Here is an 18,608-nt window from a genome sequence, read left to right as displayed (position 1 = left end):
AATACAATTTAACAAGACTTCTATAGTACTAATTCAACTGGTTGTGGTCTTGAGATGATGTGGTGTTCAACTAATCGACAAAAGTTTTTTTTTTTAACCACTTTACGTCTTTACCCTTGAACTTTAATAATTCTTCTTTCTTTTAAATATATATGCGCCCCTTGAAGTTTAATAAAATTAGTTTTTTTCTTTTCTAACAAATATTTTTTATGTTAACTTTTTTTTATTTAAGTTAATAAATTGAAGTTAACTTTTAACTTTAGACATGTTTATCTAATCATGTTGTGTGCTTATTTTTAATGTCATCTAGGTAAAGTGGATGGTCTATATTAACTCATTGATATACCAGGTAATAAATATGCCCTCGCCGCATAGCATGAAACAGTCATTTTTTCCACGAGAGTAAAATAATCCGTTAATTAAGGATTCTACACACAAGGTATCAACAATTAAATATTCACTGCACATTTAGCAATCGGTATAAATATAGAAATTAATGTTACTAACCGAATATTATGATGTAAAAGAGAAATTAGAAGATGACTTGTGTATTTCATCTCTTTGATTCAATCGGACCATGAGGGTCCGTTCGTTTTCACTCTGGATCGGGTCTGATTAGTAATCATTACTTTTTTAGCCCATGCCCGGTCAAAGTAAAGACGATTGAAGAGTCCTCAAACTGACCAACTACTCATGTTCTAGAAAGAGTGGTCACGACCCACGAACGCACTCACGAGGGTCTAAATTAGTTAATCAACTTGTCAAGATCAAACTTGTACTCTACACTTATTTTGGTGGACGACTTCTGGTACTTACAATTACAAAACTATTGTAGAATATATTGACTTCAAATCTTGATCTTAGTCAAAAGTAAACCCAAGTGGCAAGTGCTTTAAAAAGAAAATCAAACTTACAATGATTTTATTATTTAGTGGATTGTATCATTATCCCACAATGCATTTGCTAGCTAGTAAAAAACAATCAAGTGCCATTTATGGTTTATAAAAACAAAACAATACTATATTGCTTAAATTTATATACGTTTGCTTAAACCTAATCTTCAATCTCATTGAATATTTACCACCATTCCCTCAATAGCTGCGAAGTGTTTGTTAAAATTATACAAAACCACAATGACCACCACCTTAAGCACACCATTGCTAATGTTATCAAGCTTCTTCATACTCACTTGTATTCCAGTCCCATCATTCTCTTGTCCTTCCCATCAAAAGCAAGCACTTCTTCACTTCAAATCCATCCTCACCACCTTCATCATTTCTAATTCTTGTGACTTTGTAGTTCTAGAATCATGGGATCCGACTTCCGATTGTTGCTCCTGGGAGCGCGTTATTTGCGCCAGAACCAAAACTGTCACTGAGCTCCACCTCGATACCTTAGGCGTTTCGTTTCCTGATATCGATTCAGCACCGGTATTTTCTGATATCTTGGCTCCGCTTTTTCATATCAGGTCACTTCAGAAGCTCGATATCTCGTTCAATTATTTGCACGGAGAGATCCCTGGAGATGGGTTTGTGAATCTCACCGAACTGGTTCACCTTGATATGAATTCCAACTATTTCAACGGCTCCATCCCTAGCCAACTTTTCTTGTTGACGAATTTAAGCTACTTGGACTTGAGCTCCAATTTGCTCGAGGGGAAACTACGGCATGAACTTGGGTCTTTTCGAAGATTGACTACACTGAATTTAAGTGAGAATTATTTCAAGGGTCTAATTCCTTCTCAACTTTTTGATCTCGAATCTTTATTAATTCTTGATCTAGGTGGTAATTATCTTGAGGGTAAGCTAGGGCCTGAACTCAGGTCTTTTCGAAATTTGACTACACTGAGTTTACATGACAACTATTTCGAGGGTGGGATTCCTTCTCAGCTTTTCAAACTCAATTCTCTTCAAGTTCTTGATCTAAGTATGAACAATCCGATGGGAAACTAGGACCCGAACTAGGGTCTCTTCGAAATTTGACTGCACTTCTGTTAAATAACAATTACTTCCATGGTCATATTCCTTCTCAACTCTTCGAGCTCAAGTTTCTTCAAGATCTTGATCTAAGTGACAATGTTCTTAATGGGGGTTTAAGCCCTGAAGTTGGTAAGCTTCGAAATCTTGAAATACTTTTGTTGAAGGCTGATTTTCTTTCTGGAAGTATTCCAGAAGAGATAGGAAACTTAACTAAGTTAAGGGCGTTCTCCTTACAAAGAAATCTTTTCTCGGGTGGAATCCCATCTTCAATTGTAAACCTCAAGAAACTAGAAACACTGGATTTGTCTGAAAACTCTTTCTCAGTGCCAATTCCAAACTCTAAAGGAAGAATATCCAACATCATGGCACTTGACCTAAGAGAAAACAGATTTACAGGTCCAATTCCATCATCGATTCAAAACATGAGCAAGTTAATAATCCTTCGGCTAGATAACAACATGCTCGTCAGGAAAATCCCAACTTGGTTATTCAAAATCACAACTCTAAAGGTATTGTTCATTGGTGGAAGAGGAAATGGTTTAATTTGGTATAACGAAGCTAAGATTGCTCCAAATTGTAATCTAGCGTTCCTCTCTATGTCTTCTTGTAATATATCCGGTCAAATTTCAGAATGGATTTCCTCTCAAAAAGATATGCAATATATTGATTTGAGCCAGAATAATATGGAGGGAGGACTCCCAAATTTTCTTGTAGGGAGGAAGCTTGAAGTGATACTCCTTTCAAACAACAGGCTTAGTGGATTAATTCCACCTCTTCTATTTGAATATGAGAATTTGTTGACACTTGCGGGAAGTTACCAGAAAATATAGGCAACGCCAAAAGAATTGATTACCTTTGTTTGTCAGAAAACAATCTTTCAGGACAAATTCCAATGTCCATTTCAAGGCTTGATAGCCTTAGGAATCTAGACTTGTCCACAAACAGATTTTTCGGCGACAAGTTACCTGTTTTTGGAGATAAATCAGAACTAAAAACTCTAGATTTGTCCTACAACAACTTTTCTGGTAATATCCCCACAAAACTTTCTATAGGAATCCTAAATCTTTATTTATGTGGGAATAAGTTTTCTGGCAACTTGCCTAGAAATTTTAGTAGATTGGTCAACCTAAGAGTTCTTGATATTCATGAAAACAATATTACAGGAAATTTACAAGATACCTACCCTCAAATCCATACTCTCGAAGTTCTTATTCTAAGAAATAACTCACTTGAAGGACATATTCCGAGCAGTATCTTCAACCTCAGTTCTCTTAGAATTCTTGATCTCTCTTGGAACAACCTAACTGGAAGTGTTCCACAAGAGATAGCAAACCTTCCAAATATGACCAAAACTCCGCACATTTCTACACCCCTTCCCCTTTCGCATTCCATTTGGGATATAATTAGCAATGCTCGCTATAGGGATGTAGTTGTAAGATGGAAGAGATCTTTTCAAGGACTAGCACATGGTAACCTTGAAACCTACTCTCCGTTGGATTTGTCACGCAATAAAATCTCTGGTGAAATCCCGTCGTCATTGGGCAATCTCAAAGCCTTAAAACTACTCAATATTTCACACAACAGGATTTCCGGACACATTCCAATGTCTTTCGGTGATCTACAGAACATAGAAAGTTTGGATTTGTCACACAATGAAATCTCAGGTACAATTCATGAATCACTAGTGAAGCTCAACCAACTCACAATTCTAGATGTGAGCAACAACATGTTGGTTGGTAAGATTCCCGATGGTGGGCAAATGGGCACTATGAATGGTTTCGAAAACAACATTGGTTTATGTGGTATGCAGATGCGGGTTACTTGTCCTCATGGTATACGGCCGGTAGAAGGAATTACAATAAACGATGAAGACGAGAAACAATCATGGTTTTCATGGGAGGGAACTTGGGTTGGTTACCCGGTTGGGTTCTTCTCATCAATTTTAATCATGGGCTACTTTCTGGATTTTCTTAGGCTCTTCAAAATTTGGTGAAAACTTATAGTCAGTTCAACGTTCAATTATTCGCGAATCGTCCTCTAGAAGAATCATATTATTATTCCTAATATATAAGGCCTTTCCTTTTGTAATCATACAATGTATTATACGCTATCAATAAAAAGTTGTAATCTTTTCATGATGTATACATTAACTTCTAGCTTCTTTCTTATTGAACAACCAATTAATTACTAGTAAAGAAGAATAAGTTTAAACATTGGTAAATAGTTAAGTACTTATTCATTTGGTCAGTTGGTAATTAAACCCTTACTGTTATGATGTAATAATTGTTAGGGGGTTTTAATCTCAATATTATTCCCTTGTTAATTTTCAAGCATTATAAAATAGTTAGCAAGTTAAGAGTGGTTAAAATAACAATTGCATACTACTACTAATCCAACCGAAAACATAAATCAGAATATCATAAGTGAAAATGGAAGCACGTATTGAACTATATATGGTTAAAACAGCAATTGCAAAATATACCAAATTACTAATCAAACATGTATATTAACTTGTGACAAAGTGATAAAACGTCTATCACAGACAAGGAAGCTTCTAGGTAATAGCATATAAGAGTGAATTATGCTTGTTGTCAATTAATAAATTCCACATATGCAGCAGATAAACAAATATGTCGTTACGAGATGAAAAAAGAAAAAGTGAAATAGAAAATAACTTACAATTTGGGTTTGAAGTTTCTGTATTCAGATTTGTGAACTGTGGAGGCTGACGAAGACAAGAAGCGGATAAACAGTCAACAAGGAAACTTCCTTGTTTGATACAACTGCAAATCTTGAATCCACATCGAAACCTTATAACCAATAATCTATGCACCCCTGCTCAAGTTAAATGATCAGTTCACATAATCAAGTAATAATATAGTGTTGGAACTTCATTATAGCTAATTGTCTTAGACAGATTATTAACAGAAGTCTCTGAGTTTTCCCAACTGAAAGTTAATTATTTCCATCTGAAAACGTTTAGGAGAACATTTATTTTAGTTTTGCAAATCATGAAGTTCAACCGATATTTTTTTCAACCGTAAACGTGCCGATGAAAGAAAGGAGTCAAAGTCAGGTTGGTCAATGTGAATGCTCTAACTTCTCGTGTAAGGTAGTCAATTATTGTGTTGGTAAATCACATGTTTGATAGTTTCATATGACTTTCGTTGCGGTCCCGTAAGGGTGATGAGAGTGCTCATCCCATCTCAAAGTTTCTTTAATAATCTTTTCTCCACATTAGTGAAAACCATATAATAATAATAATAATAATAATAATAATAATAATAATAATAATAATAATAATAATAATAAAGGGTCGAACCCATCCAACCCCGATGAAACACCCCCTCCCCCCTTCTCATTGAAGAAAAAATATAGATTTTCAATGTTTATGTTTAGGATATTTATTACGGTAATTAGTATGACAAAAAGTCTTGATTTGTATTCTATCTTCCGCATCATTTGAAGACTCAAGTTATCTCTATTTGTGTCACTTTTGGTGGATTATGGCAATAAAGGATTTGTAAGGCAAAATATTGTGACTTGCGATATCAATGTGGCGAAACTAGCTCGTTATATATTTTGGTTAATCAAATTGGTAATGTCGGTGAGAATTTCTGAATCCGAGACGAGTTCTTCGATTCACACGTTTATCTTCGATGGAGAACTTCAAGAATATTTGTATTTAGTTATAAATAGGGAATATTTTTCATATTTTTGTGTGTTTTTCTATGGTGTAATCAACCTCCCAAGGAGAGCTCACATTGGGTGGGATCGGTTCGTTTATTATATCCCATGTTTTATTACTGATTACGGAATTGTTCATTATCCATATTATATATATTTATATTATTTGTTCGATTGCTTTATTTCTCCGCACCCGTCTCGATCGTTTATCAACAGCAAATCCGTTCGTTATGTTAGATCCCGTTTTAGGAGACCCACAAATTTGAGCTAGGCCTTGTGCAAGGTTGTCAGTTAGAATCCTCAGCCAACCCGGTTTTCGTCCTATGTGTGTTACTCCAGAGACATATGCTCAGAGACATATGCTCTTGTGGCGACATAACGATTGTGAAATGACAGGCGGCGGCTAAAGCGAGCGTAGGTCTAGTTAAGACAACATATCGCGGCTATAGTGATATAACGTGGCTCTCTAATTTAAGAAGTGTGGTGGCATAAAGACAAAAAGACGTTAAAAAAACAACTATTTTTCAATTTTCCAATTCTCCTAACACTCGCCTTCTAGCTCACAATGCCCACTCTCACTTCCTAGGCGTTGTGTTCGTGTAGGTGTGGTCCTTTTAAGATATGTTTTACTGCTTTAATTTTTGGTCCGTATTTACATACATTGTTGTTAGATACTTGTTCTTAGTAGAAGTGTGCAATGGGTGATACCCGAACCAACCTGGATAATACTTGGACCAAATTTGTAACCAAGAGGCAGTTATTATTAAACCCGTGAACCAGATATTGATTAGTACGTTACGTGATATAAAGATAAAATTAAGAATGAGTTATAACATAAATCGCGTGCCTGTGATTCGCACGCCACAAACATTACTAATTATTTCTTTGTAAAACAACTTACTTGATTTAATAATTAATAAGAGTATATTTACTAACTTAAATATGATTATTATTATGTTTATTTACTTTTAGCAAGTAAAACTTTCTAAAATTATAAATTGTGAATTAATATTTGTTTGTGTCATCGGTGATCATAAGTTTCATGAGTTTTGGCGTTAAAAAATTTTAGGTGTTGTTGGAGTTTCGGTTACATATATGCGTAAAAATCCATATGCATCGAATGACACCATTCTCTAGATCCACCTGTGTTGTTGAGTGTTATAGCTTTTGTAGGGCCAATATTCTATATTAGTTTTAGGATTGCGTATGTCTTTATATTTGCTTAGAGTTGGTGTATTACGTACCTTAGTACGTTTATTTTGTTAGGACAAAATGTAATTGTTGGAGAAATGGGGACCCTATATAAAGGGTCACTTAGCCCATTTCTCCATAACCAACCATTGTGAATAAACCCTTTCACAAAACATATTGTCCAACTCTTAAACTCTCTCCACCTCACCCACTCTTCCTAACTTTCGGCTCCCATAGCTCCACCACAAGATCCGAGATCTCGGTCTAGCTAGTTGTTTCCGCCAACTAGTTGTGAGGTTGATCTAAGAACGACTAGTACTTAGTTTGTTGTGTTGTTTGATCCGGTCACGGGACCTACAATTGGTATCAGAGCTTTCGGGCTCTACTAGTTGTAGATCTTGGGTCACAACCTTGGATTTTGGTCTTGTGTGTGAAAAGACGGATTTTTCGAGAAAATAAGTGTGTTTCGGGTTCTTGTGTTCTTGAAGTTCTTAAGATATTTAAGTTGTTCATGTTCAACAAGATGGTTAAAGTTGTTAAAGTGGTTGGTTTTGGTGTGTGAATCTCAAAATAATTGTGTTTGTAGTGTAATGCATGTATTTGGATTGGTTTGAGAAATGTGACAGGAAAGTTAGTTGGTGACATTCTAAAAGAGGAATTCTAATACTTTGTCACTTGAATACAATTGTATTAAAGTAAATTGTATTCAAATCCTTCATCAGTTGAATACAATTGCTCTAAGTAAATTGTATTCAAATCCAAGCTTACGAGTTCTAAGTAAATTGTATTCAAATCCTTCATTATTTGAATAAAATTGGTCTAAGTAAATTGTATTCAAATCCAAGCTTCCGAGTTCTAAGTAAATTGTATTCAAATCCTTCATTATTTGAATACAATTGATCCAAGTAAATTGTATTCAAATCCTTCATCATTTGAATACAATTGTTCATTTGAATACAACTGTTATTTGAATACAATTTCCATTTGAATACAATTGTTATTTGAATATAATTGTCCATTTGAATACAACTGTTCATTTGAATACAATTGTTATTTGAATACAATATCCATTTGAATACAATTGTTATTGGAATACTTTAGACTTAGCTTTTGAGCAATTTTTGTTTCAAGAGTGTTTGATCTTTGAGAAAAGGGTTGACCAATTGACTGTTGACTTTGACCAGTTGATCGTTGACTTTGAATATTGACTTTGACATGTTGACCATTGACTTTGACCCGTTAAAAAAAACTTTTTTTTATTTTTACTTAGTCTTCCATTAAAAAAAATGTCTTACAATTTTGAGCTTGGAGGAAGTCTGAATATGGGAAGGCCAAAAAGACATTTTAAAAGAAGAATTCAACATGTTTAAACATACTCAAGGAGAATCGGTTGCCTCTCTCATTAACAGATTTGAGTCACTCGTTACTAAATTGAGTAGTGTCGGTATCATCCCTGGGTAGTCTGAGATCAACATGAAGTTGTTGGATTCATTGCCTTACGCATGGTATAGTGATATAATGCTAAATATATATGTTTCCCTTGTATATTTTAATTAATATTTTAATAGTTTTTGTTCGTTTTTAGTTGAGATTTGTATACTACTAACGTTTTTATATTTCGTAGGTTTCGGGATTTGATCGTGATTAAAAAGGGCGAAAAACGAGCTGAAACGGAGAACCGGAACGCATCAGGAAGGAACCAGACAGAGAACCGGTCACACCGGGCCGGTCTGACCGGCCCCATAGAAGAGCACGCCGCGCCTAGGGGAAAGGCTAAAATGCCTAGGCGCGGCGCCTAGGCACATCTGGGCTAAAATTATTTCGTTTTTGCTTCTTGTCGGGCCTAGTTTTCGCTATTTAAACGCATTTAACTTAAACCTGACACAACCTTAAGCCACCAGCCGATTTTGGGACTTCTTGGAGCATATTTTCGAGTCTCGTGGTGATTTTGAAGGCAAGAGGACAGCCGGTGAAGACTTATACGTTCACGTTCGAGTTTACGGGTTTTATCGCCTTTAATCCTTCGTTTCTTATACTTTCACCATGTTTTCGTTATTATTTTTTGGTTGATTTAGACTTTATGATGCTAGGCTAAATTTCATAGACTACCTAGGTCGTGATGAACCTTAGTTCGGTTTGATTTTTATTTGGATTTTCGTTTCGTTATGGATTTTATGTTCTAAGTAAGCGGTTGAGTTTGATTTGATTAATGCATATGATTGCTTGGTTTTGTTTACTTGAATTTATTGTTTCACATTGCCCTTGTTGATTGTTTCATTGGATAAGGTTTTGTTAGGTCATTTACTGTGTGTTTTTGACTAGTTTGTGATTAATATCGATTAAAATAATAGAAACAATAAAATCAAGTAAATAGATAAAACTGAACTGCCAGCCTAGAAAGCTGTAAGGTGATAGGTTGTTGATAGATATTTGCTTGTCGGGATTGCTAGATTTAGTTCTTCGTAAGGAGTCCATCTATGTTTGATTGTCAGCTTAGTCTATTAAATTAATTGAGTCTGCTTTGCTATATTTTGAATTCCGCGCTGTAAGGTAGGTTTTCGTCATAAAAGATACTTAGACATAAGCGATTAAATAACCATAAGGAAGTTTAATATAAAACTTGTGAGCCTTAAAACTTGTTAGAAATCCATAGGTGTCTTCTTGAAGTTCAAGGGTCCTGTTCGGGTGTTCTGTCAAGGGTCTATTTTATGATCCCGGTTCCATAACTTGCGTTTTTCCATTTAAATTAATAACCGTAACTTTGAGGATTCTGGCCTGGGTAGTTATTTTCATCATCTGAATCAATCCGAGTTTTCTTAATTGTTTTCTTTAGTTAAAGTAATTGAGTTTAAGTTTATTTAATTAATTATATAGTTTAAAGTAATGATTATGTTTTATTATTATTTTATTAATTAGGGTTTGTTTTAATTAGTTTTAATAATTAATTTTAAAATCCCCCTCAAATATTATTAATAAATAGCCGTGTCTTGTAATTGAGTCTAATTTGCTAGTTTCATAATTTAAAGATTCTCGTGGGTTCGATATCCGGACTTACTTAGCTGTACTAGAGTCGACCGGTTCACTTGCCTGTTAGTAGTTTAAGTTAAGTTTAAGGGTCTAGAGTATTACTTAGTGTCTAGATTAGTATAATTTTAGTTAATAATTAATTGACTACTTTTAGCACATCATATAGCAATGTGATTACCATCAGAAGAACGACAAACCTAGATACCTTAACACTCTCAGAGTTGACTTCTACCATCAAGTCTTTTGAATCAATGGATGCCAACCTTCGAATAAACAATAAGTCAAAAGAAAATAAAGGTGAGACAAATGTTGCGGGTGTGAGCATTCAAGCAAGTCCTATCATCCCCGAGTGTGCTGCATGTGGAAGTAGTCGAGCAAACACCTCGTCTAGCTCCACTTATGGGATTCCTACTACTGCCTCTCGCATTCCCGAGGTACACAAACTTTGCACACAAGAATGTATTGATAAAGTCCTGCACTATAGAAACCATAATGCTAAAATTTTAGAACAAATTCGTAGCATTAAGTGTCAGAATGATGAACTTAAGAAAGCTAAAAAGATATACGCTACTAGGATTAAAACTCATGGTAATGATATGAAAAATCTTAGGGAAAAAGTTACCATTGCTACTAATTTAGCCAAACGTCATGAAAATCATGTAATTGAACTAAACGCTAAGATTGTTAAATTAGAGATTGAATTAACCCAAAGGAAAATTTCCATAGAAAACTTTGAGTTATCATCTGAAAAACTGAATACACTAATTGGGGCACAAATGGGATTAAGAGTAAAGTTAGGAATCGGCTATGATAGTTCTGCAGTTCCACCTCCTATCAATGATAACTATACTATTCTTCCTCACTTTAGTTTTAACTCACCACCATAGGAAGAAATGGTCTATGGTATTGGTCATGTGCCCATATCAAAGACATTTGTTCCTGCTGCTCCAAAGACTGTTGATTCAGTTGTTCCTTCAGTTAGTCCTAATAGTAGTTCATCTTCTGTAGCAGGTTGTGTAGAAGAAAAGGGGTGTGTGGAAACAAACAATGGTTGTGGAGATAATATTGATTCCAAAAACATTTTGAACAATGATGTATCTGATGAGAGTGTTCATGTTGGCTCGAATCTTAAAAATGAAAATGATGTTTCCATTTTTGATAGTGACTGTGAAACTATTTTTGATGAAACCATTGTTGATAGAAACGTGCATGAAAAGGTACATATGAATACTAACTTACCTAGTTGTTTGCCAAATAGTTGTAAAGTTGAGGAAACCAAAGTTAATGAAAATTGTTTTGAAAAGGAAAAGGCAAATACATCTGGTAAATATGTCCCACCTCATAGAAACAATTTTTATCAATCTACTAATCAATATTATCAACCTCAACTGTACAATCAATTTGATAATAGCTACTATGGTAATTATCCACAAGATTATGTTAACTCTTTCTACACTAATGTTTTTGATTATCGGGGTCAATCATTAAATGTGTTTTATAATCATGTTCCTTTCCATGGATCACCTTTCCCACCACACCAACCATTTTATAGTTCTGATGAGTTCTATAGTGCTCCTAAAAGAAAATGTTGTTTTGTTTGTGGTCATTCTTCTCACTTTGCAAGACATTGCAAGCACTGGTTCAAGCAACAACTTGATATTCAAAGGCGGCTTAGTCAGTCCCTAAAAGGTGCTTTTAGTAGCCCAGATTCAAGGACTGATCAATCTGATAGTGAAGCCAGTGAAATGGATGTGAGATCCAAAGTCAATAAAGTAAAACACAAGAGAAAACCTTTTTGGAGAACTAAAAAGGATAAAATCAAAAAGGATCCTATGACGAAAAAATCTAATGATTCACCAAAAACAGTTTTAAAATTTAGAAAACAAAAGTCCAAAATCTTCAAAACCAAGGAACAAGCTTGTGCTTGGATTCCTAAGGACTATTCTTCAAGCGATGAGTCGCCAAGAAATAAATTGTTTTCAAGAAATAAAATTAAGTTTTGTCGATTTATGGTCAACTTTCCCGAGACAACTAAGTCTCGGGAACCCATGTCTATTTAAACGCTTAGTGCATGTAGGGTCAATCAAGGAGGACTATCAAGAGTATTTGGTACTTAGATAGTGATTGCACCCGACATATGATGGGAGACGAACCCTTGCTATTTGATGCTAAACCATTCGATGGCGGATTCGAGTCTTTCATAAGCGACATGGGATGACAAACTTCAGGGAATGGGAAATGTTTCATACTTTGTGCTTCAACAATGCCAACCTTGCTCAAATGGATCAACCACAACTTGTTGAGCGCTTCTCAAGTGATGGATCCAGCGTCAGCTGCTGGGCTTCGGTTTGAATTTCTTCAACTTTGTTATATGATGTGATAATGCATGCTTAGGATAGTCCATCTGACAACAGCTTTGTTGACCTTTTCACTAAAGCCATCGTTTAATTTTGATTAAAACAATTTATCTATCTTTTTGTATATAAAATTGTAAATATTTTTTAAATATGTCACAATTTTAGAGGGAGAAAAGGAGTTAACTTTAACTCACCAAAAAGATTTTCACTTTTGCTTTAAAGAAAAATAGAAAATTAAGTCATTTGACTTGACAAAAATATTATATATTTTATTATTTAATTCTATTATGTTAAGAAAATCTGAAAAGGTATCAAAGATATTCTCTTATTTAGAGGGAGCTCCTGTCTAGAGGGAGTCGGATAATATTAAAATATCAGAAAATTTTGAGAAATTGATCCGAACTTTGAAAAATGATAGAAAATTATCTTAGGTGATCCTAGCACATGAAAATAGTAGATCAAAAGCCAACAAGATCATTGATTGATGTATAGATAGGCTTGACAAATGAGTAAGTATCATAGTGATATAAACTTATACATCTGCATATGCTAGTGGTTACACTCTTATGAAGCGGTTGCCGACTCCAAATAAGTCATATCAATGAAGGAAAAAATCATAATAGTCAGTCATACACGAGCCCGTTAGTGATTGGTCACAATGAAAAATTATTTCTTGCTTTAGCTTCAAATTTTGAAAAATATCAAAAATTATTGAAAAAGCAGAAAAACTGCAAAATACTCAAAAAGTATTCAAAATCAACAACAAAAATGTTGATAATTTTATCAAACAAAAAGAGGTATATTAGAACCACGTAATGTGGGGCAAACAAGTAAGACATAAACACTTTATATGAAGGCATAAGTCAACAAGGCTATAGAAGGCGTAAGTCCATGGTTCAACCTTTACATATTGTTTGAAAGAAAAGTTTGTAAAAAGTCTATAGAAGCTCAAAATGTTTTGATCAATCATTAGGGGTCAGAGTCAATTCGGGGTGATACTGATGAACACAAAGTATGCCCGAGGTATGATGGAGTTTGTAACATGTCGGATTAACAGGGGACCACACAAGTATTGTGCCTAATTAATACCTTAACGTATCACGATGAAATCAAAATACTTGTTAAGTTTAAAATGGACCAAAATATCTACAATCGAATTTGGGTTCTTGGCATAATAATATCCAAATAGAAGTGTGATCTAGGATATTATAGACAATGTGATTCCATGTTGTGATATTTCTCGTAAAAATATTAAACTGATTAGAAAATTATGTAAATATTATTGTTATATAATATTAAATTCATCTTTACTCATATCTTTTCCCTTTTTCTTGTTTTATTTTATGTTTCAACTTTAAAATATTATGTGTGTATATATATATATTCGAAATATTATAATATATGAAAATTTCAAAAAGATTTAAAGTTTTATGTGTTCGTACATAGTTTGTTAAATCTTTGTTTTATCCAAAATCATGTGTTTTGTTGTTAAGGTCGTTCATGAAAGGTTCGTTGGAAACATGAGACTTATATAAATCATTTACAAGTTGAGAGGGAATATTTGGAAAAAGAAAATTCTTCTTTGACCCTCAAGAGGGTCTATGAACGAATCTTATTCGCTCTAAGTTTTGTGCAGCTGTACATGGACATGTAGATTAAGATCAAGTGTCCTGGGCTGTAGACACTGAAGTTGCAGATGCTGAAGCGCTTAAAAGAAAACGAGAACGTGACAGTTGGTGGTTAAACCTGAAAAGGAGTTGATCATGTCTGAAGATCAGTCAGAAGACAAAGCAAAGAAACAAGTCGGCATAAGAAAGTCAACAAAGGAAAATTAGATGTCGAGCCTCCCTTATCTGATGTTTCTAAAATTTGCTGCTGCCGATCCTTCCCAGGAAATAAGATTGAAGCTCAAGTCTTCAAGATCGGAAAATAAAGAATTGTCAAGATCCAATCTCGTTCAAGCTCTTGGATCAAGATAACTACTAGATTTCAAGAAATAAAGACGAAGCAAGGAACTTGTTGAAGGTTTCTGGACATACACAATCCTAGAGGGAGATTATAGGGCCAATATTCTATATTAGTTTTAGGATTGCGTATGTCTTTATATTTATATTTGCTTAGAGTCGGTGTATTACGTACCTCAGTACGCTTATTTTGTTAGGACAAAATGTAATTGTTGGAGAAATGGGGACCCAATATAAAGGGTCACTTAACCCATTTCTCCATAACCAACCATTGTGAATAAACCCTTTCACAAAACATATTGTTCAACTCTTAAACTCTCTCTACCTCACCCACTCTTCCTAACTTTCGGCTCCCATGGCTCCACCACAAGATCCGAGATCTCGGTCTAGCTAGTTGTTTCCGCCAACTAGTTATGAGGTTGATCCAAGAACGACTAGTACTTAGTTTGTTGTGTTGTTTGATCCGGTCACGGGACCTACAGCTTTGGAGTGGATGAATATTGCTTGATCATATTTATCGTTCGTAAACCTTGAAATTGTATTGTTATTATTATCATCGTCTTTTCTTGGATCGAACGTTTCCTAAAATAAAAACTAAATGTAGCATGAATATATTTTGTCTTGGTATGTGACTTAAGGTATTACTATTCATTAATTAAGGCTCGCATTTACGACATGTTAAAGTGGATAGAGAGAGCCGTACAAAGTTGTGGCGACTGGCTACTCCATTTTAAGATATCGAAACATACAAGTCGCTTCAGTAATTTAGAAAAAAAAAACAGAGAGAGAAAGAGAACCAAAATAGGAAACCCAAATTTCGGATTTCAAACTTTTGTTTGCAAACAAAAATCAAAGAATTTGATAAACAATGTTTTGAGTGAGGGCATAACCCAATAGACGACCGCCGTTATAATTCCAATGTTTTTAGTTATATTGTGAACGTAAGTATGATTGTTTAGAATTTTTCATTACCAATTGACTCGAATTAAAATAAATTTATATTATTTGGTTAGAGAAAAAGACAGAAAAACAACCCCACATCTCATTCCGTATATGTAATCATCGTTGGTGGTACAATTATTGAATCAAAGAAAGAACCAAACAAAACTACCATGGCCACCACCATAAGCTCACCAATGCTAATGTTATTAATCTTGTTCATACTCAATTCCATTCCAATCCAATCACTCTCTTGTCCATCCAATCAAAAGAAAGCACTTCTTCACTTCAAATCCACCATTAGCACCATCACCAATTCCACTTTTTCATCCAATACAACTAAAATCATGGAATCCGACTTCCGATTGTTGCTCATGGGAGCGTGTTTATTGCACTGGAAACAAGACTATCACCAGGCTCCACCTTGATGGCTTAGTCGTACCGCTTCCTGATATTAATCCCGCTCCTGCATTTTCTGTATTTTGTGATATCTTGGCTCCAATTTTTAGTATCAAGTCATTGAAGGTACTTGATATCTCCTACAATTATTTGCACGGAGAGATCCCTGGAGATGGATTTGTTAATCTCACCAATCTGGTTCATCTTGACATGCACGACAACTGGTTCAACGGCTCCATCCCCAGCCAACCTTTTTTGTTGATGAATTTACGCTACTTGGACTTGAGCTACAATGTTCTCAAGGGGAAACTAGGACCTGAAATTGGGTCTTTTCAGAGACTGGATACACTGAATTTTAGTCTGAATTATTTTGAGGGTCAGATTCCTTCTCAACTTTTCGATCTCATATCTCTACGAGTTCTGGATTTGAGTCATAATTATCTCGAGGGGAAACTAGGACTCAGAATTCGGCTCTTTCCGAAAATTGACTACACTGTGGTTAAATGACAATAGTTTCCATGGTATGATTCCTCCTCAATTTTATGAACTCACATCTCTTCAAGATCTTCGTCTTAGTTATAATAATCTTGAGGGGGAACTAAAGCCTGAGCTAGGGTCTTTTGGGAATTTGACGTCCCTATGTTTAAGCAGCAATCGTTTCCATGGTCGGATTCCTCCTCAACTTTTCAAACTCAAATCTCTTCAAAGCCTTGATCTAAGCAATAACAATCTAAAGGGGAAACTAGGACCCGAACTAGGGTCTCTTCGGAATTTGACGACCCTATGGTTAAATAACAATAGTTTCCATGGCCCCATTCCTCCTCAACTTTTCGAACTCAAATCTCTTCAAGATCTTGATCTAAGTGATAATATTTTCAATGGGGTTTTAAGCCCTGAAGTAGGTAAGCTTCAAAATCTTGAATCATTTTTTTTGAACACTGATTTTCTTTCTGGAAAAATCCCAGAGGAGATTGGGAAATTAACAAAGTTAATGGCATTCTCCTTGCAACGAAATCTATTTTCTGGCGGAATCCCGTTTTCAATTGTAAACCTCAAGAATCTAGAGTCGCTAGATTTGTCTGAAAATTCTTTCTCCATGCTAATTCCAAGCTCCATTGGAAAACTCTCCAACTTGTTTGCTCTTGACGTCAGCCACAACAAGTTTATAGGTCCAATACCTTCATCGATACAAAACTTGAGCAAGTTAAAAATCCTTCGGCTTAACGACAACATGCTCAAGGGAGAAATTCCAACTTGGTTATTCAATATCACAACTCTGAGTACACTCTTCATCAGTGGAAAAGAAGACAACTTGATCTGGAATAACAAAGCTAAAATTGTTCCAACATGTAGTTTAATCCAGATATCTGTGCCTTATTGTGGAATTTCAGGTCAAATTCCAAAGTGGATTTCATCACATAAAGATTTAGATTATCTTGATATGAGCGGGAATAAACTTGAAGGAAGATTTCCAAATTGGCTCGCTGAGATGAACCTTGAAGTAATACTCATGTCTGATAACTACCTTAGTGGATCAATCCCTTCAGTGCTATTTGAATCCATGCAATTATTTTGTCTTGATTTGTCTCGGAACAACTTTTCTGGGAAATTACCAAAAAATATAGGCAACGCCAAAAGGATCTATATTCTTGTATTGTCAGAAAATAAATTTTAAGGACAGATTCCAATGTCCATCTCAAGAATTGACACAATAACGGTTCTAGATTTGTCCCAAAATAGATTTACAGGTGATAATTTTCCTGTATGGGGAGAGAAATCTCAGTTGACTACCCTAGATTTGTCAAACAACAATTTCTATGGTAAGATCCCCACAAACTTTCCGAAATTAATCCAAATACTTTATTTAGGTGGGAATCAATTTTCTGGAAATCTGCCTTGGAATTGGACTAGATTGGTTAACCTTAACCTTCTTGATATTCATGATAACAAAATTACATGAAATTTACACGATTCTCTCCCTCAAATCCCAACTATTGAAATTCTTGTCCTAAGAAACAATTCCCTTGAGGGATATATTCCTAGCAATATCTCCAGCCTCACTTCTCTACGAATTCTTGATATCTCCCATAACAAACTAACTGGGGGTATTCCAAGAGAGATAGCAAACCTTTCGGGAATGATCGAGACTCTGAACATGCCAATAGAATTTCGAATTTCCCATTCCATTATTATGTCCACTTTAAGTCGTGGGCCTCGAGACTTGTATGTGAATTGGAAGAAATATTTTCGTGGCCTACCAATTCGTGATCTTAACACCTATTTTTTGTTGGATTTGTCACACAACAAAATATCTAACGAAATTCCTTCAGGTTTAGGAAATCTCAAAGCCCTAAAACTGCTCGATGTTTCACACAACATGATATCCGGGCACATTCCAGCGTCTTTTGTTGATCTAAATAACATAGAAAGCTTAGAGTTGTCGCACAATGAAATATCAGGTTCCATTCCGCAATCACTAGTGAAGCTTAGCCAACTCGCTATTCTAGATGTGAGCAACAATAGGCTGACAGGTAAAATTACATTTGGTGGACAAATGTCCACTATGAATGAGTTGAATTATTATGAAAACAACAATGGACTATGCGGTATACAGATTAGGATTCCATGTCCTGAGGATATCCCACAGCCCAAAGAAAGAGACGAGAAACAGTCATGGTTTTTATGGGAAGGGATTTGGGTTGGTTATCCAGTTGGGTTCTTCTCATCAACTTTGGTCATGGGCCACGTTCTTGATTTTCTTCGGCTCTTCAAGGTCTGGTGAAAGTTATCAAGGATAATTCAAATTCTTGTTCATGTGAGATGCATGTTAGTCTTTTCATTTCGAATAAATATTGTCATCTATTTTTTTCAGATGATGTACGTGTCGTATGAGTTGCTCGTTTATTATTCTTCTATTTAAGCGTCTGTACTTGTTTTCTCATATGCAGTTTTCATAATAAACAAAATAAGCTTCAAGCCATGTATCTATTTCTTTATCAAAACTTAGTTTAGGTGAGAACGGGTTTTCCGGCAAACTGCCTTGTAATTTGACCAAGCTGGTCAGC

The 18,608-nt window shown here is 35.1% G+C and overlaps 2 pseudogenes; both read left to right on the top strand.

Annotated features, from left to right (window-relative positions):
- The first annotated feature begins 1,075 nt into the window (after positions 1-1,075).
- LOC143535026 (uncharacterized) lies at positions 1,076-4,044 on the top strand (annotated as a pseudogene).
- An 11,273-nt stretch (positions 4,045-15,317) lies between these two features.
- Positions 15,318-18,332, top strand: LOC143535025 (uncharacterized; annotated as a pseudogene).
- Positions 18,333-18,608: the final 276 nt, after the last annotated feature.

This window comes from Bidens hawaiensis, unplaced genomic scaffold (assembly GCF_021521415.1).
Source record: "Bidens hawaiensis isolate Kalapana, Puna unplaced genomic scaffold, B.hawaiensis_p1.1 tig00010384_1, whole genome shotgun sequence".
Lineage (NCBI taxonomy): Eukaryota > Viridiplantae > Streptophyta > Magnoliopsida > Asterales > Asteraceae > Bidens > Bidens hawaiensis.
The sequence above is the reverse complement of the archived record's forward strand: the minus strand, read 5'-3'. Positions and strand labels throughout refer to the sequence as shown.